The sequence below is a fragment of the Otolemur garnettii genome, unplaced genomic scaffold (assembly GCF_000181295.1).
Source record: "Otolemur garnettii isolate 467f Iridium unplaced genomic scaffold, OtoGar3 scaffold00021, whole genome shotgun sequence".
NCBI lineage: Eukaryota > Metazoa > Chordata > Mammalia > Primates > Galagidae > Otolemur > Otolemur garnettii.
Genome location: NW_003852416.1, coordinates 10090197 through 10117048, shown reverse-complemented (window position 1 = coordinate 10117048; position 26852 = coordinate 10090197).

The following is a 26852-nucleotide window of genomic DNA, read 5'->3' as shown; positions in this document are numbered from 1 at the left end:
CATACAGATGTCTAGTTCTCCCATAACCAAATGTTGATTTAAATGGTCTGCTACAATAAGGCACAGGGCATTTTAAAATTCCATACGTGATTTTAAGTCAGGATGGAGAACAGCTATCCCAGAATGTTCTTGTTTACCTGCATGCATTGGTACCACTGACTACAGACAGAGAGTAAGAGCTGCTGGAGCATGAATTATCTTTATTTTTATCAATTCCTTCAGCTGCCTGTGCTAATGTTTAGCAGAAACCTTGTTTTTAATTTGTCCAGGTCAACTCATCCATTGAAGAGAAAGGGTTCATTTGGCCATTTTTACGTGTCACTCCTTAGCAGATGGTAACAGCCATCTGGGCTCATTGTACCCTTCCACTTCCGTATTCTGAAAGTCCCTGGACTTTTAAAATACCTCTGGATATTCCACTGTGGGTGGGATCAACTGAGGTAGGAAATTACTAGATAGATGTTTCTCTGTCACCAAAAGCAAAACAAGGTGCAGCTCTTGGGTATTTGGAAAGGTCTTTAGAAAAGAAACCTTGCATTTGCATTCAGAGACTATCTATCTTAAACACGGTCTTCATGTGCAAATTCAACTCCCTAGCTCCTGATTTTCATTAAATATTTCATGTGTGTGGGGAATATTGTCAACATTACTAATGGGGTTTCTGTTTAATTTCTGGATATAATTTGTCATCACATAATCTCCCAGAAAGGAGGTCTGACCAAGTAGATGGGACCTCACGAGAAGGATGGTTTGTTTCTGCAAAGGAAATGATTTCAATTTCAAACAAGCAGGAGCTTGAGAATGTATGGTGCTGGTGACTTGGCAGGGACATTATGGAATGCAATTAAAGGAACGTTCCCAGCAAAAAGACTCATTGTTCCAGGTTTTTGCATAATGTATCCCCTTGAATCAGACAGGGAGGGAACTTCATGAAAATTATCATCTTCCCTCTGAATGGACTCTGCTTGGCTGACTTGCCCTGGATCATGGGATTACGCTAACCTCAGGTGGCTTACCTCTCACCAGACAGTGTGTGTAAATCCCCCCTCTCTCCTTCCATGAAGCAAACCACAACAGCTCAGAATAAGAAGTGATGAAAGGAAGTAAGCAGACAAACAGGAAATTGGTAAAATGACAAAAGATGAGTGCAGACAGAGAGTCTAAATCACGCCATCTGACACAGCTATTTGCAGAAGTATCTGCTTTTGCTCTTGTCTCACAGGGGGAAGTCTGGAACCGGCGCCTCTTCTATGTGTTATTTCTTTAAGGAAATGAGATCTGAAGCCTGATAGACTATAAAGGAAGCCTGCTTAAGCAAAGCCGCTTATAACCTTTCAAGGATTTCCAATTTCTGCTATAGAGGGAAAGAAATAAAGGAAAATCTTGAAATGGATTGAGGATAGGCGTACATATCTTTGATCTTCACAATGCTTGCTTTGGCTTGATGATGATTTGGGACAGTGACATGTAGGAGGTGAGGTGTAGATTTTTAGAGGTAGGAAGAGTGGTTGGGGAAAGCAGTGGTTGAAGCTGACTGTGTCGGTCCTATCCAGGAACACTCTCACCACATCCTTCTGCTCAGAAATCTTCAGTGACTCCCCAGTATCCACAGGAGAAATACTTGACTTTTTATTGTACCATAATTTTGTACCAACTTTTTTTTTTTTTTAGTCTTTTGCCAACTGCAAACACTCATGTTCATGTAAAGATTCATCTCTTGTTTTAGTAGGAAAGTGTATTATTTTATATCTCAGCTCTGCATGTATTAGTAACCATTTAATCTTGGGGAAATTCCCTGTCCCTCCAACCTTCCATCTCCTCAACTGAACCATGAGGCTGACAGTAGCATAGGCCTTGCAGGGTCCTTTTGTAAGGAATGCACATGGGGTGATGAACCATCCCAGCTTGTCCAGGACCGACAGGCATCCCGACAGTCAGGGCTTTCCGTGCTAAGGCAGGAAAGCGCCATGAAAACTGGGGGGAGTTGGTCACCCTATGTAACGTATCACAAGTAAAACATTTAGCACTGTGCCTGGCGCACTATAAAAATGATAACAATCATTCTAATGTCATATATTTCTTTTCTAAACAGGCCTTGCATTTCTTCCCTCCAGGCTTCTGTACCCCCTGACCTCCTGATACCCACTGCCCACCCCTGGGATCTCCTCTAGCCTTCTCCCCTTTGCTCGTCTAAATCCTACTTATCTTATTTCTATGAGCAGACTGAACACTCCTTAGGGTGGGCCCCGTCTTACTCAGATTTCTAGTTCCTGCAGCTCTGACAGAGTGCCTATCCCAGAATCAGAAAGTGCCTCCTGCATGCATTTTGATTTATTAATTCAGGTCCATTTTCCATCTTAGAATAAAAGTCACAATGATAACCACATCACATGTGCAGAAAACACTCTTACCCAGTGGGTATTTGCCCCGTCAGAAGAAAACCTGGGTCATATTGACAAGATTTAATGCCAAATGTCAGGTAATCAGCTGGCGGGGCTGTATATTCACTTTCACCATTGCTATCGACCTGTTTAATAGTTCCTCAATTATCACACCTCAAAGGGAAAGATCATTCCGAGGAACCAGATTCTCTTTGTCGTTCTTAGTAAAATAGCTCATGAAGTTTTTGTAGGTTTCACTAGAAGAAATTCTGACCCTAATGGTTCCTGTGGTTGGGACTCACTGGAATGTTTCAGAACATTCTTTTTGGATGAGATTGTATTTCACTATTTCCTTTGTGTAAATATAACACTTAATTACCAACACTAAAACACCATTCTCTGAGAACTCAGTTGCTTATTAACAAAAGACTTGAAATGGATTTGGTTTCCAAAGGGGAGCAGAAGAAGTCGAAGACATGTATCTTTAAACAATAATTACACAGTTGAAAATTATACACTGAACATAATTTTGTAGGTTCAACTTACTTGTTGGAGGAAAGGTAGGAGATTAATCCTTTAAATTTAAAAGTGTCTACATTTCTTTTATTCAAAATTTGACTTAAAATTTGATACTTCGTATTTGGAAGTTGTGTTCCTTATTCCACAGGTCAGCACTGATAATTGTCTAGAGAAATAAGTCCATGTTGACAGCAATAGTCTCAGAAGACTAAGATCAACTAAGAGCAAACAGTCCTTTTATTTTATTTATGTCTTTCCATCCATTGAAGCTGGAACCATGTGTAATGCTGATTATTCAATTTTCAGAATCATGTTTATTTTATTTTCCATCTCATTTCAGAGTTCATTGGATCTGGGACCCAACCATACCATGTAGATGAAATTACTATTGTTTTCTCCTGTTAAGGAAAGCATATGTTATATTTCCCTGTTCTAATTCTTAAAATAAAATTTGCATTAATAAGATGTTTAAATCAGAATCCAGAATGACTGACAGCCTCTGAACACAAATTAGAGTTACTACAATCTACTTTTAACAGGCCTAGGGAAAGTAATATTTAAGGCCAAAAATGGTCTTCCCCCCAGGAGGGCAGGACAACTGGATCAAACAGACTTCAGGGATTCTTTAATACCAAACCCTTCCTCTCCAGAAATGCACAATCTCAGGCACCCAGCCTTTGGCATATTGATTAAAGAAAGGGCAGCAGTTATCAGCCACAGGATGTCTACGCACCTAGAGCCTTCTGTGATCTGGAATGATCTTTCACCCCATCCCATCCCTGCCCACTCACTGGCACTTCTGCTCTTATTAAAGGGGAAAAAAGGTAAATTGGAAGCAAATCAAATAAGACAAAATCAATGCGGACAAACAAAAATTCCCACACATTAAGAAAATTGTGTTATATACTCTGAATTCAATAGATATTCAGTATAGCTAACATTGTGTGTGTGTGTGTGTGTGTGTGTGTGTGTGTGTTATATGACAGAACTGATCTTCTAACTGATAGCAAAAAAGGAGTTACCAAATAGTGGTAAAGAATATGGGCTTTTGAGTGGGGCAAACTTACTTTCAAACTGAAACCTGGTCCCTAATTAGCTTGGTGGTCTTGAGCAAGTAATTGAAATACTCTCAGTCTCCCCATCTCCAAGGCGGGAGAATGGTCCTCTTGCACAGGTGCAATGGAGCTGCCATGAGCTGCCTTGGTAACAATGTCCCCAGGACTGAGGCTCTGTGATGCTCGTGTCCTTGGGGCAGGGCTCACCCAGCCACATGGTCTTGCATTGCCCCAGTGCTCTACACTCGGTTAAGCAGATTCAGCTCTGGAACTCGTCTGATGGCCACAACCACTATGGCAGTGGTGAAGACGGGTGTTAAAAATTCTGGTTACCAAAAAGAAAATGAAAATTAAAATAATCACAAATCACAGTGAAGGCTTCTTCTGAACTATATATAGCTTAACATATACCCTGTCATCAAATTTTCATAGTAACCCAGCAATGTGGCTACTGCTGTTATTCTCATATCTTTCAGGTATGAACATTGAGGTTTCAAGGTCAACTAACTTGACCACGTAACAGAGAAAAGGTACTGTGTTGCCTCATCCTATTTTAGCTACAATAAAGAGTTCAGTTAACCTGAGTTTTCTGTTTTCTACTGAGTCCATTTAGGGGAATTTCATCACACTCCAAAAGCAGGGCAGCACAAAGGACAAGGCATGTCAAAAAGGTCATTTTTAATTCAGAGCTGAGCAGAAAGGCAGGTAAGGACCTGCACCAGGTCTTCTAGGCCCTGGAGCTTCTGGGCTGTGCCTCTGAGCCAGGTGTCAGAGAGAACAGCTGGCATGCCATGGAACAAATCACACCTTGTTCTCTAGGCTCTGCTAGTGGGAGAGAGTGTGGCCAGCAGGACTGGAGTTAGAACTTCCTGAGAGTCAAGTGTGGCAGATGCGAGAGACAGGAGTCCTGTTTATACTACCAAGGGCCTAGGCCATGGATGAAGGCAGCACTTTGCTAAAGAAAAAGAGGGAAAGCTTTCTAGGAAGGCAGTGCGGTGATTCCAGGAATTTGGTTATGAGTCAAGAAGGAGTAAGTGAAGGCTGACAAATAGACAATCGGGCCTTGAATGGGGAAGAGAAAGGACCAGTTTGCAAGTGTGGAAAGGACAATGGAAGGTTGTCCAGCTCAGTGGTTCCAAGGAAGGGTGCTGAGCACAGCTGTGCACCAGTGGGCCTTGTGCTGGCTGAGGGATGAACATTCCATGGGCTGGAGAAGCCCAGAGGAAGGAGCCTTGTTCTCCACACTGGGTCTGTTCTGTACTAGGACTGTCCTGTTTTCATCCTGTGTGTGCCTCTGACCAAGTCTCCAATCCTCTGGCTTCAGCTTCCTCGTCGTTAAGACCAGGAGCTTATCGTGAGTGCCATCTGAGGTCTTCTCATCCTCAAGTGACACGACTTCATTTTTTGTTTAGAAAATCTTTCCCTGAATGGTTCTAACTTCATTCTTCTATGCAGTTTGATAATTTAAATGATTCAATGCATTGGATATTATCTTATTAATGATTTGCAGGCTAAACTGAGGAGGAAGAGTTTCTAGATTCAAACACTTAAATGGATCACACATTTTGCTATTGTTTTTTCAAATCATTACTTAAAAAATGAAATTTTTAGCTTTCAAAAACATTAGTCCAACTAATGACATACAACTATTATGTATCAGTTTTCATTTTCCTCTTTCAATTTGTGCCCATGTATCTAAGTTTTACTGATACAGTTGCAACCAGAGTGCATATATAATTTGGTCCTTTTTTCTCACTTGATACTTTAGCAAACATTTCCTACATGTCTACAAAATCTTTCTCATTATCACTTCAGTGAATGCATTATCTTTCATCACAGTCCATGCACCATAATTTACTTAATGATTACCAGAATGTTGCCTGTAGAACTTGCTTCCAATTTCTTCTTGCTAGTATTGATAATGTTGTTAATTAACATTTTTATGCATATAACTTTTTTCTTCGATGAGTTATTGACTCTTAAAAGCCCCCATGCTTTTTGAAATTAACTACTGGAATCTATGAAGCAATATTCACATCCTCAACATATGGCTGCATGGAAACTACTGAATTCCCTCCTGTTGCCAGCAAGAGAGGCTTGGGACACAGCGGTAGAAGCTGCCCTTTTAGAAAAGACCTATAAAAACTGTCAAACTACACTCGGGGAAGCCCATTGATTTTGCCATCCTTTTCCCTTTTATTCATTTTTTCCCCCAAGACAGAGTCTCCCACTGTTGCCCGGGGAAAGTGCTATGGCATCATCACAGCTCACTGTACCCTCAAACTCCTGGGCTCAAGCCATCCTCCTGCCTCAGCCTCCCAGGTAGCCAAGACTACAGGCCTGCACTGTGACAGCCAGTTGATTTTTCTACTTTTAGGAGAAAGGGGTCTCTCTCTTGCTTAGGCTGATCTGGAACTCATGAGCTCAAGTGATCCTCCCACCTTGTCCTCAAGAGTGCTAGGATTACAGGTGTGAGGCACCGTGCCTGGCTCCATTTTATTCTTTTAAAATTCTTTAAAAATTATTTTATAGTAGTTTGGGGACAAAGTTGCTGACTTTTGTGTTAGCAATTAAGTTCTCATAATGTCAAACTCTGGAAGAAAGACAATGCAATCTCCCAACACCATCAGTTTCCAATAAGTCACTGTTTTCATATAATCATTTGAATAACCAACTGTTTAACTTAAAACTCAATTCCAAAGCAAAGAAAGAGCAGTTTCTGCTTAAATGCAGTCCCTCTGACACTCCAAGTCAGAAGAGACTATGAACAATATCGACCACACTTAGAAACAGTTTTCAACACTGTGGCAAATGGTGGCAATTTCAGACATCAGGGAGATATTCTGATCAGACATCTCTAAAGTCTTCCTTCTTTTCAACTAAAAACCACAAAGAATTGGATGATTTTCATTTTATGCGAAACTGACGCTATTACAAAATGCAAAAATTCAAAGTCAATTAAAGACATACCTGCACTAATGCTTTATAAGGGGAGGTCTGAAGCTAGTTGCCACAGGCACCACCAGGATTGGATGGCTGAGCAAGTGCTGCCTGAAAAATGTCTCATGAAGTGAAATTTAGCTCATTTTTACTCATTGTGTTATGCAGAGTCACAGACCTCAGAAAAACACACTAATAAAACACCGTGCCTGGCTTAATGGTCTCCCCTCATTTGACTCCATAATGATAAATGAAACGCCATTAGCATAAGGCAAGTCCATTTCTTGTAGTCTGTGGAGCCCGGGATTGTGACAGAATTGGAATGCAGAGAATTGATTGTTCACAGTTCAAGAAAAAATATATGGCACATTTCCTAACCTCATGCTGAAGCCACTGCTCTGGAAAAGAATGAGCTGTGGGAAGAGTTGAGGTCCCCAGACAGCAAACTTTTAGTGATCAGACCTAGGTGCGTGGACCGGAGTGGCACCTGGGAAGATTTCTATAAAGTAGCATTTAAGAAAGACCAGAAGAGCAGGAAGTTGGACAGGTCTGTCCAGGCCATCTGCAAGGGTCCTCTTCTTCAGTCATTATGAAAACACCTCTGTGTTAAGAACCCAGGGGTCAGCTACTCTGCTGACTGTGAGAATATACCTAGACATAAGATCAACAGGATCCCTGCTCTTATGTAGCTTGTGTTCTAGAGAGGAAGACATTCTGGAAAATAAATTTTAAAAGGGTATTTTTATAACTCTTTTTATATATGGAATTATTAACAGAATAATGGGGTGGTAGAGCTGCTAGAGATAGTAAACAAATATATCAAATAACCAGTTAAACTGGAATTTCAAATAAATAGTGGGTCATTTTGTAGTATATCTTGTGCAGTATTTGGAACATACTTAATATTTTAAAAAAATGATTCACTGTTTATCTGAGATTTAAATTTAACTGAGCATCTCATACTTTCTCTGCTAACTCAAGGAACAAGTAGTGGGGAAGGGAAACATAAAATAGAATAGTCGGGGCAGGCAATTCTTCTGAGACCTTTTCAGGTTTGAAGCAGAGTGCTTATTGAATGTCTCTGTGATAAACCCTTATCTAGAGCTCACTTATGCCAGGCATTGTTCTAGGTACTTTACATATATCAGTGTATTTCATCTTCATAATAGTCCCTATTATTCCCATTTGGCAGATGGGAACACTGAGGCACAGACAGGTTAAGTAACTTACCCAAAGCCACTCAATAAATGAAGCAGTCTCCAGAGTTTGTGATCTCACCATTGTCGCTGTAACGTAAGTTCACCTTTTCTTTCCATCATTCCACTTTACTGAAATCAAGGAGGTTTCTTGAGACAGCTTATTATTCCAGTCAGCTGAGGAAGGCACTGTCCTCTCCTCTTCCAACATATACTTCCTATCCCCACTGCTGATTATTCATCCATAGGGTTATTAAACATCTGATTAGCACTTTGAATATACAATCACTTTCATGTGGATTTTTCTTGAAACAACATCTAATCCCTGGGAAAGAGGCTTTGTCATTATCCTCATTTTACAGATGAAGAAACTGAGGCTTGGAGAGGTTCAGTCACATTTGATTCCATGGTAATATACAATAGAACCAAGACCTGCACTTAGATCTGTAAGAATATACTCCAAGCATCCAGCCCACATCTAGCTCAAGAAACATACGTTGAACTAAAACATCGTGCTTCACCAGCTCTGGTCTGGGTGGCTCCTTTGCAGGGAGGTTAAGTGGTTTCCTAGAACATGCTGTGGTCTCCCTTGAAGATCCCAGATCTTCAAATGGCTTGGCCAACTCAGGTGCAAGTGGGCCAGAAGAGTGGATGCTCCGGCTTCTCCATGGAGGAGTAAATATTTTAGTGGGGACAGGAGCAATGCTCAAGGGTATTATGTGAATGGTGTAACCCCCTCCACTTTCTCAACAAAATGACCTTCAGACTATAAATAAGGGGTCAAGGACATGATGCAGCTGTGTGGTTGGATTTTGCACATTATGAGCCTAATTCTGGTGGTGACAGGACTCATCGCACATACAGCCCTTTTCCATTGGCCTCCAGAGGCTCAACCTTGGTCTGAGGGGATGGGTTTGAGTTTTGCTTACGGAGGAGCATGCACTCAGCTGGGCATACCTCTCAGGGTAAGCCCTGGTTTCCAAAGTGGCCTCTTTTAATATTGGTGTATGAGAATGAGGCAGAGGCTGGGTTTCTTTTCTATGGGGAACAGAGGGTCTGATTTCAGGAGCCCATAGAGCTCCTGCCCCCAGCAGCAATGCTTTTCTTGGCCAAATTTGGGGTAAGAGAAGTTTGCAGAAGGGATGGGGCAGGGCCCTTTCGTGCAGGTAGAGGTTGTAGCTGAGTAATGAAAAGTCGTAAATGGTGAGATGGGGACAGGTGAACGCTCTCATTTATATCTGCCTGGCTCCGTGTCTAGTCTGCAAAGGTGATGTCCACTTGTATAAGAACCACAAAAGTAATGGCATCCACTCACCCAGATTCTGTTCCCATTGATCATTTGAGATCATCTGCTTAGAAGCCCTTTTCCAGGCAGGCCTGGGGTGCTGAACCCAAATACTTGAGATGGGGATTCTGGTAGGCAGGGAAGTTAGGGGGCTTTCCCAAGGTGCTTCAGCAAGAAAATCCTACACAGTATTAAAAGGCAAGTGTTCTGACTCCCAGACATCATCATTAATCACCAGAAAATGCAAACCAAAACCATATCGAGATATCCTCTAACTCCCATAAGAGTGGCTCACATAACAAAATCCTAAAACTACAGATGTTGGTGTGGATGTGGAGAAAAGGGAACACTTCTGCATTGCTGGTGGGAGTGCAAGTTAATACATTCCTTTTGAAAAGAAGTATGGAGAATACTTAGGATCTAAAAGTAGACCTGCCATTTGACCCTGCAATTCCTCTACTAGGTGTATATCCAAAGACCCCAAATCACTTTATAACAAAGATATTTACACCAGATTGTTAATTGAAGCTCAATTCATAATAGCCAAGTCATGGAAGAAGCCCAAGTGCCATAGACCATAAATTGATTAATACATTGTGGTATATGTATACCATGGAATACTATGCAGCCTTAAAAAAGATAGAGCCTTTACCTCTTTTATATTAACATGGATGGAGCTGGAACATATCTTACTTAGTAAAGTATCTCAAGAATGGAAGGAAAAAAAATATCCAGTGTACTCAGTACTATTATGCAACCAATTTACAATCACTCAGACTTTCATATGAAGAATAGATCACAACTGTGGCCCAAGATAGAGGGAGGAGGGAGGATAGGAGGGAGGGGGAGGTCAGATTGAGGGAGGGTGAATGGTGGGATTACACCTTTGATGCTTAGTGCAAGGGTACATGTCAGATCTATTAAGTATAGAGTATAAATGTCTTAACAATAATTAAGTAAATGAGATGAGGTATATATTAACTAGCGTGATGTAAGTGTTCCTAATTCTATATGAAATCAGCACATTGTACCCCATAAATGCATTAATTTATACATGATCTATGTGTTTATGGTTTAATAAAAATAAATAAATGAAAAAAAGTGTTTTAAAAGGTGAGTACAAATGTACCCTGACACATGCCAATTGCCTTGAGTCACATTCACACCTGCTCTACAGAGCCCTTGGGAGCCCCCCGCAGGCTCACTCTCTCCCACTTCATGAGCTCTGGGCAACTGGCACCAGCCGTGCACCTTAACTCATCACACCCCCTCTCCTATCCCCAGCCTCGGCCTTGGATTTGAAGCTGTTGTGTTGCCTCCGTTCCAGAATGCTTAGCCAACCAGCCCCAGGATGGCAATCTTGGTCGAATCCTCCTCAAGAAGAGAAACTTCTCGCCCATGTTTTGATCCAGAGTGGTGACGCCTCTTTCCTGTAGGTATGGAGGTCAGAGTGTGGGATGCTTCATGAGTGGGAGGTACCGCCTGACAAAAGGTAAAAGATATTTCTTGGGTCCTGCTTTGACTAAGTGTTTCACGGTGATTTGGAAAAAGCAATGGAAGCTGAAAATACTAACAGTTAAGGTGTGAGCCATTAACCAGGAGAGAGAAAATAGCAAGAGGCTGAGGTCGTGCATAGGCATTTATTATAAAGATGAAATGTTCAGACAATACTACATTAGCTGCTGGGGGCAGAGGGAGGGAAAGAAACCAAACAGAAGACTGTGGGGGTGGAAAAAGCATCTACCTTAGAGTAGCAAAGATTTCGGTTTAAATTGAGGCTGTGCTACATACAGCCATGCCACCCAAATTGCCTGACCTCACACAGGTTGAATTATTCTTATTTTATAGATAGTTGTGATGAACATTTACGCATTCACTCAACAAGGATCTTGAGTGTCTACTGTGTTCCAAGCTCTGCTCCAGGAAGCAGGGTACAAAGACAAAGAACATCTTCTAGGGGAACTTACATTCTTGACAGGAGGTATAAAGACCAAGGAAATAAACAAGACTTCACCAGACACTGATGGGATATAAAATTTAAAAGATTAATTTAAAAGACTAGGGAGAGGCTAGGTTACTGGTCAGGAAAGTTTTCACTGAAGAGCTGACATTCAAGAAGCTTCCATCCAGGAGAGATCTATAGAGGAGGCTTTTTGGCAGAGTCAACAGCTAATGAAAAGGCCCTGGGGTGGCAGAAACAGCAGAGAGAGGGTGACTGTGCAGGAGCAGGAGGCCAGATGAAGGAGCCGTGATTCTGAGTGGTGAGAGCCAGTGGAGGGTTTTGACCGGGACCATAACCTCATGTGATTTGTACCTTTAGAAAGATGCATGCAGAGAGCAGATCACAGGGGCAGAAGCAGCTAGCCTGACTGGAAAGTGATGCAGGGTGACTTGGATTGGTGCAGTTGTGAAGGTGGAAAGAAGTGGGCAGACGGGGGGCAAGGCTTTGAAAGTCAAGTCCCCAGATGTGCTGATGGATTGGATATGATGGCCAAGGACAGAGCAATCAAGGAATCTGAGTTTTGGGCTTAAACAGGTGGCAGATGATGGAGCCATTTGTCAAGAATGAAATAAAATTATATAGAGCCATCATCAGATTATCTGAGCATAGTAGGTGCCTCAGTCACTATCTGTGTCATGACACACCAGGGACAGAAAGAGACCAGACACACACGGAAGGGAAAGGCTGCCCTGGGGCTGTGAGAATACAGTGAGATGCCAACTCCATATGGAACTGGGGATGTACTGATGAGTGAGAAGGCAGGGCTGAGGGCAGGGGCAGGGGCAGGGGCAGGGGCAGGCGGGGAGCTCTGGGAGCTAAGGGCCTAGCAGCAAATAGGCTCCCATATAATTAATGTCAGAGGAAGGTATTCCTTGAACGAAGAAAACCATCCCTGCACACATATGGCTGACAGCACACCTGCCCGTGGTTCCTGGTCTTTCTCTCATCTGAGCCCTGCTGTGAAGTGCAGCAGAGTGGCCAGTAGAGGCAGATTAGGAATCTAAGGTCAGCTTTTCCAGTCCCAGCCCTGCCTTGCACTGAGCAGAGTACTAGACAACATTGGCATCTTTTCATCTGTTCAAGTTTTACAACACCATGAGGTGAATACTATCATACCCATTTTATTGATAAGTATGTACTAAAGGTCACATAGCTTGAGCTCATGTTTTCCCTTTACGCAGCTTCCAGCAGATCAACCCTCCTTATTCCTTCCCACACCTGACAGGGGCTTAGTAAACATTGGTCGAAGGGGTAAAATACAGCCTCAAAGCTTATGTTTAATCATGAAGCCCACAGCTTGAAGAAGCTTCCTTTACTCTATGTGGGGCTTCGGAATCCACTCCCTGAAAGTCCAACTCCCATAGCATAGAGATGTTTGGGAGGGTGAACTGCCTTTGGGCTTCCTCTCATGGGTCAGAGCCAGTGTCTGCCTCATCTGATGAGTCACCAGAGGTGACAGGGTCAAATGAAAAAGGCAGGCAGGGCTCACTGGCTCCACAACTCACCAGAGGATTGGCACCTGCAGCCTGGATGTTTATATTTGGATTACATTTGATGGCATGCTGAATTGGTGACTAATTGCAGCATTCCCAAACAAGGTACTTTAATTACAGCTTCTTTAATTCCAAGGAGAGCTCCACTTGGAGGACAGAATGGTGAGAACTCAGATCTGCTTGCTCTAATCTATCGCGTGGGCGGAAAAATGAATGACCAGGAAAACCTGTGGCTTTCAGTAGCTCCTGAAAGGACACTGGTTTGTAACTCTGCTGCAGAAGCCCCCAGCAGAGGGGCCATTTATAGTCTTTGCAGCCTGATTCCCCAGAGCTGGCAACCAGCACACAGGTGGGTGTGTTGGAAGGTCAGTGCTGACTTGGCTCAGCCTCCAGCTCCTAGCTGGAAACAGCTGTCCAGATGCAACATGGCTTTCTGGAAAGACTTATTCAGCTTTAAAAAGCAGCCCTGTCGATTGTGCTGCTCTCTGCTGTAAATCATCTCTTCCACCCCTTCCATTCAGAGCTTTTGAATGGCCAGCTGATGGAGCCTTCCCAGGTTTTATGGATCCTTTGGCAGGTTTTTGGTATTTATTTAATGGGTCTCCTCCTGTCTCCCTGCTGCTAGGCTACAAATGTTCTCCAGAAAACTGGGTCAGTTTCTTGAGAATAATTTAAATGTTTTCAAATAGCTTATTTAAATCACTTTAAAATCTTTCTATAAGATGAATTTGTGACGGCTATGAATTTTAGGCACATTAATTTTTTCTCCCCAGGGTGGCCTAAGGGTTGGAAACCAGTTACTCTTAGATTTCCACCAGAGGCAATAATTCTTTCTTTGTCCTTGGCTCCTTGTCCTCTGTCTTTTGAAATGCAACATCTCCAAGGCAGAATGGCTTTGGAGTTCCCTTCAGAATCTCCTGTCATCCCGATGGTGATACCAATGATAAGAGAACCTTACCTGCAGCGTCTGACAATTTTATCTTGGGGATCTCACTCAAGCCTTCCCGCCAGCTCAGCCGGAAGGTAGACAAGGCAGCTCCCTGCCAGTCAAGGTGAGATTGGTGTTTCCTGATGCCGTCCATGGCCTCTTTCCCATGATGCCTGGCAGCAAGCCTGTTTCACCAGCATCACGTAGCTTCTCAGTATCCCCTACCATGTACCCTCCCTAGCATGCTGATGCCCAGAGAGGGCCTCCACATGAGTCTCAGGGGTTTATTTCCAGATGTGTGGGTATAACGTGACCGGCACTTTTAAAGTGCTAAACTGATGGTAGCAGGGCTTTGTGGGCATCATCTCTGTAATCCTTACAACCCCCTTTAAGAGGTAAGTACTATCCTTGTCCCCATTTTACAGATGGTAAACTGAGGTAACTGGCCAACAATGACCCTGCTGCCACTGTGTGGCAAAGCTGAGCCTAAATAACTGAGATCCCCACCCCTAATCCAGGCTCACACCACACTGCCGTCTGCCTGAAGCTAATGGCTGGAGGACAGTGTTCCTGCCTGAATCACAAAAGGCCGCACAAGGCCATGATGAGGACCCCCAGCTCCATCTGCAGCCAGACAGATGCAGGTGTGAAGGGCAGTGGCGTCACTGTTACCGCATTTGATCTTGAGGTGCTAGCTGTTTATGTGGCTCGTTCAAAGATCCAAGGAGAGCTGTGATTTGGATTAGGTCTGTCCAGAATCTAAATCCACACCCACCATGCTTTCCCCTGCTTCACTCTCTGTCATCTTTGGATGCCATGGACTAGAGGCAGTCTCAGGTTATGAACAAGATCAATCGGTTCTATAGGTTTTGTTCACAGGTACGTTTACCTGTAAATAGCCCCCATATGTCAGTTGGATGTTTGTAACTCAGGGACTGGTTACAAACCACCCACACATAGGTACTTAAGAAACACTCATGCATTTGACTGGTTCTGGATCCTAACCCAATACACACTTGGAGACTGAAGCAAGCACTGAGAGTCAGATGGAGGCTTCTCCAGGTGTCAGTGGGAGGTGCACAGTGAGGAGTGGTCATCTGTAAGGTCTCATCTAGTTCCAGTGATTTCTAGTCCTAAGGTCTCTCTGGGGAGAGGCAAATCTCTTATCTACATTATTTCCAATTCAAATTTGGTATTAACCCCATGTTGTGAGCTCCTGTTTCCCCTACCTTCTCCCATTCCCCCACCCTACAGGCAAGTTCCTGTTCCTTCTGCCTTCTCCTGTTCACCCGCTTCTCTGCCCTAGAGGCCTTTCCCAGCCAGGTTCCCACGCTCTCCAGAATTCTAAGAGGCATGGAAAGTCCCAAGTTTCACAAACCCCCCAAGTTCTCAATAGATGAACAATGGTGGAAAAACTCACCAAGGCTTGCTCAGTAGATGAACAATAGTGGAAAACTCACTGAGGCTTGATTTATTAGTGTTATATAACCATAACCATTGTGATTTAAGATATATCCATTGATCAAGTATTGTTATATAATTATAACCATTGTGATTTGAGACGTATCCATTGACAACCAAGCTGTAACCTTGCCAATGGCAAGGTTCCTCATCTCCCCCCCCCCCCCGCTTGCTTAAGCTACACAGAGAAAAAAAGGTATAAAAGACAAAAACACCCTGCACTTTGTGGCCACTTATCCCAGTACAACGGCCCCCTATGCAGGAGCGAGTAAACCAATTATTTGCATCAGTGTGGGTCCGAGTTTATTTTTTTTCCAGGTCCCCCAATAAGTCATTTCACCCACACTAGCACTTACCATGTTCTGGGAGCTGTAGGAAGCGTGTATAGAATGAGGAGGGGAGAACAGACAAATTACCCACGAAGAAGGCAGCATTTGAATGGGATAGTCAATCAGATTGATGCCTTCTGTTTCACAGTGAAAATCCATTCCTGAGTTGGGCCATTGAGACCTGAGTCACAGGGACACTTCTTCATGCTCTAATTGGTACCTTACACTGGGAACAGGAGCTAGAATCATCACTGCTCTAGCACGGTTGTTTCTTCTGTTGGGATTCTAGAGAACTCTACTCTCACAGCTCTACCTAGATACCTACATATCTGCCATCAGTTCAGAAATAGACCCAGCAGCTCCTGTTGGCACTTGCTGAGAAGGTCGTTTTATGTCTTGGCTTGGCAGAAACAGAGGGAGACCTTGCAGCATCCTGGGGTAGTTACTGCCTTGAACCTGATCTGATACCTCACAACCTCCCAGAATCCCTAAGCCCCTTGGCTCTGTTTGTTTCATTCCAAAAGAAATTTTATGGTTTCTATTCAAACAATGAAGCCCTGCCAAGCCATCCTGGTTACAACAATGCATTATCTGTGGCCATTTCACTCTGAATCCCAGTTTGGGGCCAGAGAAGGAGACCTGAGAATGTAAGTGTTTTGCTGAGTCCACTTTCCAAAACCGTCTCTAGCTTAGATCTGTCCCTGAGTTCTTCCTCCAAGTTATTGCCTGGGGTCTTTGAATCCAGCTGCACACTCAGCACTCTATAGACCAAAGAGATGATATCTGGCGGATGTGCTTTACTTCTGCTGATGGAGTGCATGCAGATGCTGGAATAATAATTAAAATACAAAATCACTTGAAAGCCGCCCAAATTCAGAGTCCCTTTTGTGCTATGCTAAGCAATGGACTTAGAAATCTCAACTATCTCTTGAGGAGATGGGTGAAAAACTTTTAATTTAAAATCCAGTTTCTCTTATTAGGACTTAGAACCGCTGTTCGAAGGCACTCCTTTTTCAGTTGTACAATTAAGCCAGTGAGTTGTTACCTTTTGGGAAAAATCACAGGTGCCTTTGAGAATCTGATGAAATGTCATCATCCCCCTACATGCACAAAACGTCCCCATATACACACCCATTTGTCCATGGAGTACAAGTTCAAAGGAGTTCATGGATGCTCCTCCCTCACTGCAATACTGCATTTCCAGATTGGAACTTAAGAGTCCACAGACCTGGGGCTGAATCCATGTCACCACCCACTCGACTGGCCAGAGTTCTGTACCCTTACCTGTACCTCTAGGCAGGAGGGAAGAGTCAGTGAGATTTTCCCAAGCAAGGGCCTAATGCCCCTTACCTGCTTTCTGTGAAGCCACCAAGCACCTGGACAGCTGTAGATGGATATACAACTGGACAACCGAGCAAAAAGGCCATCACCAAGAGGTGACAGGCAGCCCATGCCCAGCCCAGCTACCACCTCCTGAGCGAGGGCTATTTAACTGCACATTTTACATGCTTTTAAAAAAATTTTTTACGTGCTTTTTAAAATTAGCCATGATAATATCCACTTTGTTGTATCTTGAGTGCCCAGATTAGGCTATGGGAGGAACGTGTAAACATTAATGGCTCCTCTCACCACCTTCTCTCTGGCTGACTGCTGGAGGGGATTGCAGAGCCAGCAGGCTCCCCCTCTCCTTCAGCCCTGTTGCTGCTCTCTGAGCCCAGCTGGCTCCTGCTCCTGCCCACTTCTCACCACAGTGAGAAGTCTGCCCAACCTGCTGTACCCTGCCCAACTCACGGCTCTGAGTGCTTTAATGCTGAGCTATTCAAACTGTGGGTCCATGGACCACCAGCACAGACCATGGAGGTTTATTAGAAATGTAGGACATTAGAAATGCAGGTTCACTCCAGACCTACTGACTTAGAAACTGCAATTTGGCCACTGCATCTTGGGGTGATTCCTACACACATTAAAGCTTGGACAAGATTGAGGAGCATAGCTCTGATAATGGAAGTCCCCTATGCTCTTGTATGGGAACTGCGGAGAACTGTAAATGCTCCATGGGGAACATCTGACTCCAAAAATAATGCAGTAATGAGTAGCACCGAGTTTCCCCTCCCCAATGCTTCACAATCCACAAAGTGCTTTGGTGGATGCAGAGATGGCTCCCTAAGTGTTTTTATTGCTCCTCCTTTCTCCTTGCTAAAATCCATCGCCTCCCTATTTTTATCTGGATAACTTCTGTTTTAAGAAGAAAACAGACATGAGTTTGAGTCTGGCTGTGCCGTTTACTGATTCCACAACCTTCAGTAAATACCTTACCCCTCTAAGCCTAGGATTCAAATCTGTAAAATGAGAGTAATGATAAATAATCTTCACAGAACCATTGTTAGGATGAACGGGATCATGCATGCAAGACGCTTAGTCCAATAGGGATCATGCATGCAAGACGCTTAGTCCAATACCGGCCTCTGATGTGCCCACAAGAATTGGCAGTTGCAGGGTTTTGTGCTTCTCTTAGTGTAATTTCCTACTCAACTGAGCTCTGCATAGGCAGAATCTGAGGCTGTCCTTTGACTGCCCAATATATGGTAGGTTTATTAAAAATTGATGGAATGAATGTGAGATCCTCCAGCAGCCAGCAAGGTGAGTCCGGCAATATTCTACAACTTAATCATCCCAAGAGCTCCGTGATTATATTTCTCTTAGTTTGTGGGTAATAGAAGCAGCTCTGGATCAGCAGAAGATTCACCCAGGTCAAGCAGTTAATTATCCATCTGATGTAAGACTGCTTCTCTCACATCCAGGAAGACCTCACCACGTGTCGTGCATGGAGTAGGGAGATTCTTACTGTCTTCTTTGTTTACTGGTCATCAACTAGCGGCTGACAAGAAGAAAAGAATTTCTTAGCATCTACTGTGAGTCCCACTTGCTGTCTTGCAAGCCCATCCCTCCAGAATAGCATTGCCCATCGGCCAGTCTCCGACCCACTGCTTGCACCGTCTGGGGAGGTCCACATACCACCCATGGTATTTATTTTCTATTTTATCACATAGGCTCACTTTCTAAAAAACTTAGCAAGCATGTTTTAAAATGAAACTATATCACTGGCATAAATGGAAATCTAGCATCACTTTCCAACAATAGAAAGTAACGATAAACAAACACAATGAAACCAAAACAGTGTTCTATCCAGGTGGCACACAGTTCCATGTAGCCCACCTGTGCAGTAAGCCTTCTCTTTCTTTTTCCAATGCCAGATTAACACTAATAGTGCCTCTAACATCCAAGTTTTCTTAATGACATAATCAGAAGGATTGGGAAACAGAGCAAAAAAGCAACAAAAAGGAAATGAACCTATCACCATGTAATTTGATGCTATTTAATGCTCTTTGGGTATCCATAAAAGCATTTAATAAGCATCCAGGGGCTCCATTTCCTGGTAAAGAAAGTTCTAGTATATAACATGCTGTCAGATGCTGTTTGATAAGATGAACATATTTTAATTCTTCAATCTGTCTAGCATGCTAGTAATGGAACGTGAACACTGGAACACACTTCCTGGGTTGGTAGCGCAGCTGCAGTGTTATTAAACGTTCACCTGGGAGAAGTTACTTTACCATTTTTACCTGAGATTTCTCATCAGTAAAAGGAGTATATTAATAGTAACTTTCCATCTAGTTGTTGGAGCATAGTGAGACACTTAGAATGGTACCTAGAACACAGCAAGTGTTGTTATAGAAATGTTGGATGTCAGGCTGGGTGAGGTGGCTCATGCCTGTAATCTTAGCACTCTGGGAGACCGAGATAAGTAGATCCTTGAGCACCAGAGTTTGAGACCAGTCTGAGCAAGAGTGGGTCCCCATCTCTACTAAAATAGAAAAACTAGCCAGGCATCAAGGTGGGTACCTGTAGTCCTAGCTACTCAAGAGGTTGAGGCAGGATTGCCTGAACCCAGGAGTTTGAGATTGCTGTGAGCTAGGCTGATGCTATGGCACCCTACCCTGGGCAACAGAGCAAGACTCTGTCTCAAAAAACAAACAAACAAACAAAAAGAAAAGAAAAAAGAAATGTTTAATGTACAGCCACTGCTCTTGGCATCACTGCTATCTCAATGTGCTCCGGCCAGAACATAAGAAGTCCTTGGTTATGATTTCACAAGGGGTACAAGATTCTCCCCTTTCTGAATCCACAGACAAAGCAGCCTCTGGTGTTGGAGTCTCCTCCAGAAGAAAGAACAGGGGAGAAGGGAGAGAAAAGCTTCAAAAGATTGAGGCTTTTCTCAGGGGGGAGTGGGCATATGTTTGGCTCTTGCTGCATACCAGGCATTTTGACATGCTAGCTATATACTTTTTCCCATAAACCTGTAGTCTTTTCCTGATATTTCCTGTTCTCTGCTCCCCTTCCCATAGATATTAGGTATATCCATGTGAGCTTTCTGTGGCCAATGAAATGTGAGTAGAGACAATGCGTGTCAAAGCCAGCAGAAACTTTCTGAGCTGGTGGGTGATTCACCACGTTCCATTTCTACTGCTTCAATTGTCAAGGAACCATGGTGTATCTGAGCAAGTGTGACATGGCCAGAGCTCCCTGCCAATGTGGGAGGGAAAGAGTGGTCAAGAAGAAGACAAAACTTTGTTGTTCTAAGCTGCTAAAAATTTGTTCATTACTAAACAAAAACCTATGTCATCCTGGCTGAAATAATTCCTAGGTGCTGACATACACCTCATTCTTGGATCTGTCAAAAACTCTGCTTCCTTGGAGTCCAAAGTGGAGCTAACTGAACCTAGTGGAGTGAGGCACAGTTGTGCTGGATATGCAGCACCGGAGCCACCCTCCCTCTTTACCTGTGTCTTGCTGCTTCTCTTCTGATCAGTCTCCCCGAAGGAAAGTGAGGAACCTTAAATTCACGTCTCTACAGCCGCCACTTTTTTGCAGAAACTTGAGAAACTGTTTCCTCTCCAGGTTTGTTTCTCAGACTTGTTACATCTTAGGGAAAGAAGGAATCCCACAATGCTATTGACTTAGGCCCATGTTTACTATCTGAATTTCCTTGACTTCATCTTTTTATCTAGCCTTTGTTTGAATAATTCTGGAAACAGAAAAGTTTCTACCCTTATTAATGGACATAGCGTTGGGCTATGAGTTGTGATGACTCCTGTGCTAGTAGACAGTAAAATAATGGTCTGAGTGTTTAAGTTACCTGAAAGGTGAATCATTTTGAAGATCCTCATTTTGTACGGTGGTCATACATCCTCACTGCAACATTTAAGAATAAAAGTGGGGGCTACCATAGGTATAAACTGGGATTATCTTGGGCAAACCAGAATGTATGGTCACCCGACTTCTATGATTCTATGGTCACCAATAAATGGTAAAGAAATTCCGTGGGAAAGAGTGGATCCCATCTTTAGTAACCCTGACTTTGGTCTGCCCCTACCCCACTGTTAATAACCATTCTTCTCTGACCTAACCATTCATCTCCTGTTTTTTAACCAACTCTTCAAGAGAATTTTAAACCCAAAGCTGCTTCAAATAAAAAACATGTATATATAGTCACAATTCCCAAGCATACTTCCCCCATAAGCGGTTCCTATTCCCAACTACTATCTTGATCAGATGCATATTTTATGCCTTTTGATGGGGACACAGATGCAAACAACCGCTCAACCCTTCCTGAAGCTTTAGAATGCCGCCAGGTCCCAGTGCAGTTGCTGTGAGAGCTTCCGGAACGCCTGGAGCCACACGATCTCAGTGTCCCCACAAGACCCAATCCTCAGGAAACTTACCCACAAGGTAACAGGAGGAGAGGCAGGGTTTATTAAGTTTCTGTCTGCAGGCTGTTTGATTGCATTTCTGCCCTGGGCACAGGCTTATTTGCATAGTTGATTTATAGCTTTAATTCAGACATTATAGTTGTTTCACATAAACCACTACCCTGATTCCACTTTACATTTGTTTTTAACAATTCACTCAAGACCACATGTAATGCAGTGAGACCAGGAGCCTCTAATATGAGATTTATATTTCCATTTCCACTGGGATGGAGGAATATGGAAAGTGGAGAATGAGAAATGAACTAACTGTTAAGTTTCAGAAATGTCGACTCCCACTGCAAGGCAGCCTGGCAGTCACGCAGGACTCTAGCACATTCAGCTTCGATAATCTCTGATAACTGTGATTTGTTTTTCCTTTACCACCTCTCTAAAGAGAACGTTTTTTTAAAGTTGTCTCTTCTTTCCTTTGTTTGTTCTTTTCTGAAGATAGTTAGAATTTATGGAGCATGTTCTCTATGCTCTAAGCTAATTGCTCAGATTACCATAGTGCAAAAGGCAAATTTGTCCTTGCCCTCAGGGAGATTATACTCTTGCCAAACAATAGAGACATCAAGAAAGAATTACACACTCAATTAATTAATTATGTATTCTAAACATCTGCTTTGCTGAATAAAAATTTAAATATTGTCTATTTAAAAGTACTGGAGAGATTCCGAGGTTATTAGAATCAAAGGGCCAAGATAACAGAAATAAGGCATATGCAAGAAACAAGAATGTGACAGTCACTCCTTTGAGGCATTTGCCTTTCTTATATGGAGAGAGGGAGAGGGAAGGAAAATACAGTATGGTTAAGGATGTGGCTGAAAAGCTAAGAGCATGGTGAAAAGTTTTATCCCACAGGATAGAGAAAATACTGAGTCCAACACTCTAACGACCAGAGATTCTTGCAAACACACAAAGTTTTTAGATCAGACCCTTCAAGGGCTACGACATAGAAGAGAAGTTGAATAAGAAGTTGGCCAAGCCTCATAAAGTCTATAAATGACCCATAGAGGTGAATCCCTTCACTAGTTTATACTTCTATACCTACTTCTACTAGGTATTATACTTCTATTCTAGTTTCCTGTCAGAAGAACATGGTGAATATATTTTCAGTGGCTCTAAAAGGAATATAGAAACATTCGATTCTGAAGTGCAGAGAGAACAAATGTAAATCATAAAAATAGAATAAAGGACATATAGAAAATGTTACATAGTCTGATATTCATGTAATTTGACACACGCACACAAAAAAGTGGGAGAAAATGGGGAGAAAACCATTTAAACAGAGAATGGCAAAGAATTTATCACAGGTGATAAAAAATATCAAGCCATAGGCTCAAGAATCTTTATTAACCCCAAACAAGATAGATTTAAATGAAAGCACGTATAGGCACAGGATAGAGAAACTGCCAAAAACTAAAGAAAAGAGAAAATATTAAAAGCATCAAGAGAAACAATCACCATAAAAGACCAGTAATGAGAATGACAACTGACAACAGAAACAATGGAAGTTAGAAAAAAAGCAAAATAGCATTTCCAAGGTGTTAAAGGAAAATAGCTACTAATCTAGAATTTGACCTCCAGCAAAAATATCCTGACCCAGTGAATGAGAACTTAAGATGTGACCTCAACAAACAAAATCAGCAAAAATGTATTAATAGCATACCTAAAAATAATAGAAGAAATGTGTAAGCAAATTGAGATAAATACTGACTGAATAAAATAATAACAATGTATTATGAACAGATATAGATAAATCCTGTTTATACATATGGATGACAACAAGAACATGAAGCTTGGACAGAAGACATTGAGTTGAAATGTTCTAAAGACTGTTGTCTAAAAAGTCATAAAAGGTATATATTAGAATAAGCCAACAATGATTAGAATCTCTAAATTAGAGCAACCAATTAAAAAAAAGAATGCACAACCCAGAAGGTAACGAAGGAGGAAATATTTAGTTAATCCAAAGAACGTAAGAAAGGAGAGAAAAAGAAAACGCAAATGGGCATAAAAGGTAAGAAATATATATCTAAATATATCAGTAATTATATAATTATATATAATACTAACAACACACAATTAAGTTGTCATTCATAATATATGTATTAAATGTAAATAACATAAATGGAACAAATTTAAAACAAGGAATGTCAGATGAGTAAAAACAAAACCTAACTATATGCTACTTACTACAGACAGCTTAAATATGAAAACTTAGAATGGTTGAAACGAAAAGGATGAAAATTTTATAAACATAAATACATATCATATATAAAATACAACACATACATATATATGTACTGTAACTATACTTACCTCAGACAAACTAGGTTTTTAGGTGAGAAACATTTTTAGAGTTTAGGGAGAGATTTTCATAATCATGGAGGGGTCAACACAGGTAAAATATAAAATTTCTAAATTTGTTTCCACTGAAAAATAAAGCTTCAAAATATATAAAACCAAAATGATAAAAGAAGACTAAGGGGCTTGGCGCCTGTGGCTCAAGGAGCTAAGATGCCAGCCACATGCACCTGAGCTGGTGGGTTCGAATCCAGCCTGGGCCTGCCAAACAACAATGATGACGGCAACCAAAAAATAGCCAGGTGTTGTGGCAGGCGCCTGTAGTCCCAGCTACTTGGGAGGCAGAGGCAAGAGACTCACTTGAGCCCAGGAGTTGGAAGTTGCTGTGAGTTGTGATGCCATGGCACTCTATCACGGGTGACAGCTTGAGGCTCTGTCTCAAAAAAAAAAAAAGAAGGCTCGGCGCCTATAGCTCACCCGGCTAAGGCGCCAGCCACGTACACCTAAGGTGGCGGGTTCAAATCCCCAGCCCAGACCCACCAAACAACAATGACGGCTGCAACCAAAAAATAGCCGGGCGTTGTGGCGGGCGCCTGTGGTCCCAGCTACTTGGGAGGCGGAGGCAGGAGACTCGCTTGAGCCCAGGAGTTGGAGGTTGCTGTGAGCTGTAATGCCACGGCACTCTACCCAGGGGGACAGCTTGAGGCTCTGTCTCAAAAAAAAAAAGAAGATTAAAAGAATGAAAAGATAAGCCATAGATGGAGAGAAAATAAATGCCAAATGATATGTGATGGAACTCGGATCTAAAATATACAAATAGCTCTAAAATGCAACAATAAGAAGACAATCAAATTTTTAAAAATGGGTAAAATATGTGAACAGATACTTCCTCACAGAAGACATACAGATGACAGAGAAGTATGTGAAAAGATGCTCAACTTCCTATCTTATGAGGGAATTGCTAATTAAAACAATACGATACCACTGTGTATCTATGGGAATGTCTCCACTCCAAAGAGCCACTGACAGCACGTACCAGTGAGGATGTGAAGCAACAAGAGCCTCCATTCATTGCTGGTAAAAATGAAAAATGGTACAATCATTTTAGAAGATAGTTCTCCATTTTCCTAAAATGCGAAACATAGTCTTAGCATAAAATCCAGTAATTGTGCTACAAAGTATTTACCCAAAGGAGTTAAAAACATTATGCCCACACAAATACCTGAATGTGAAGAGCAGCTTTATTCATAATTGCCCCAAACTGGTAGCAACCAAAGTGTCCTTGGTACATCCATACAGTGGAATATTTGGCAGAAAGGAAATGCACTATCAAACCACAAAAAAGGAAGGAGTAACTTTAAATGCATGTTACTAGGCTAAAAAAGCCAGTTTGAAAGGGTTACATATTCTGTGATTCCAACTATATGGCATTCTGGGAAAGGTAAAAGATTAAAGAGGAAAAGGTCAGTGGTCACCAAGGCTCTGAGGGAGGGCTGCACAGGTGCTGCTCTGGGAATTTGTAGAGTGGGGAAGCTATTTTGTGTGATAATGGCATATTCTTGGCACTGTGTGTTTGTTGGAACCCATAGAACTGTCTAACACAAACTTCAGTTAATAACAAATTGATATTGCTTTATCGATTGTAACAATGTATCAAAAGCAAGATATTAAAAGTAGAGGAAACTGTGGGGAAGAGAGGTTATATGAGAATTCTATACTATATGTGTGATATTCTGTAAATATAAAAAGCAAATTAAAAAACTTAAAAACTGACAAGCAATCTTCAAAGGAAAAAATAAAAGAAATACACAAAAATGCCAACATAGCAGAATATGTTAACTATGAACTCTTTCTGATAAACTGATGGAACAAACAGGTCAACATGCTCAGGAAAAATGTGGCAGACCTGCTAAAAACATAATTCAGATAAAACCTGGTCTAACTGACATGTGCAGAACGCTGTGTCTTGCACTTGCAAAACATAAAGTGTGCTAAATGTTTGTAGAACAAAATTGATCATAAGCATAAACATAAAGCAAGGGATATGTTTTAAGTGAACAATATCACTCAAATCATGCTAGGATCAGGATAGCTATTGATATATTAAAAATATATGAATACTAAAAAAATCCCCAATTACTTGGAAAATAAGCAACAGACTTTTAAACAATCTGTGGCTTGAGGGAGAAGTCACAAATGAAATTATAAAATATTTCATTTTTAATTAAGTCATAGCTGTGTACATTAATGAAACCATGGGGTACAATGTGCTGGTTTTACATACAATTTGAAATGCTTTCATCAAACTGGTCAACATAGCCTTCACAGCATTTTTGTAGTTATTGTGTTAAGACATTTATATTCGATACCTAGTAAATTTCACGTGTACCCTTGTAAGATGCACTGTAGGTGTGGTTCCACCACCTACTCTCCCTCCAACCCAACCTCCCCCCCTCCCTTTTCCCCTTCTTCTTGGGCTATAATTTCTTTCATAAAGAAAGCTATAAATTGGTTTCATAGTAAGACTGAGTACATTGCATACTTTTCCTTCCATTCTTAAGATACTTTTGAAATTTCTAGGAAATTCTGAAGATCTCAGTATCAATCTCAGGAAGTTAGAAGAAGAACAGTGAGTAGATTCTCCAGTGAAACTGAAGGAAAAAATAATAAAGAGCAAAAATAAAAGTAATAAGGTTGATAAATCAAGACTTTCAAGACTGAGCAAGAATAAAGGGGAGGAAATATAAAATATCAAAAATAATAAGAAAAGCAGAAATAAAAAGAGAGGTCGCTACAGGTCTGAGACAGTTGAAAGGATAACAGAATATATTAAAGAATTATATAACTAAAAATTGGAAAATGTAGATGTAGTAAATGAATTCCTTAAAAGCACATTAAAAAAAATACTAGTATAATAAGAATGAGAGAGTCCAAATGGTCTTTTACCATTTAAAGGAATTGAATCTGCAATTAAGAACTCTTTCACAAAGCAATATCTAGGACCAGTTGTCTTTCTCCAGTAAATTCTTTCAAATATTTAAGGAAGAAATAAAAAACATCTTTACACAAATGCTTGCAGAAAGTTAAAAAGGAGACTAAGGGTGTATAGCACATCTTTTGGGTACAGGACACAATTGGAAGAAGAA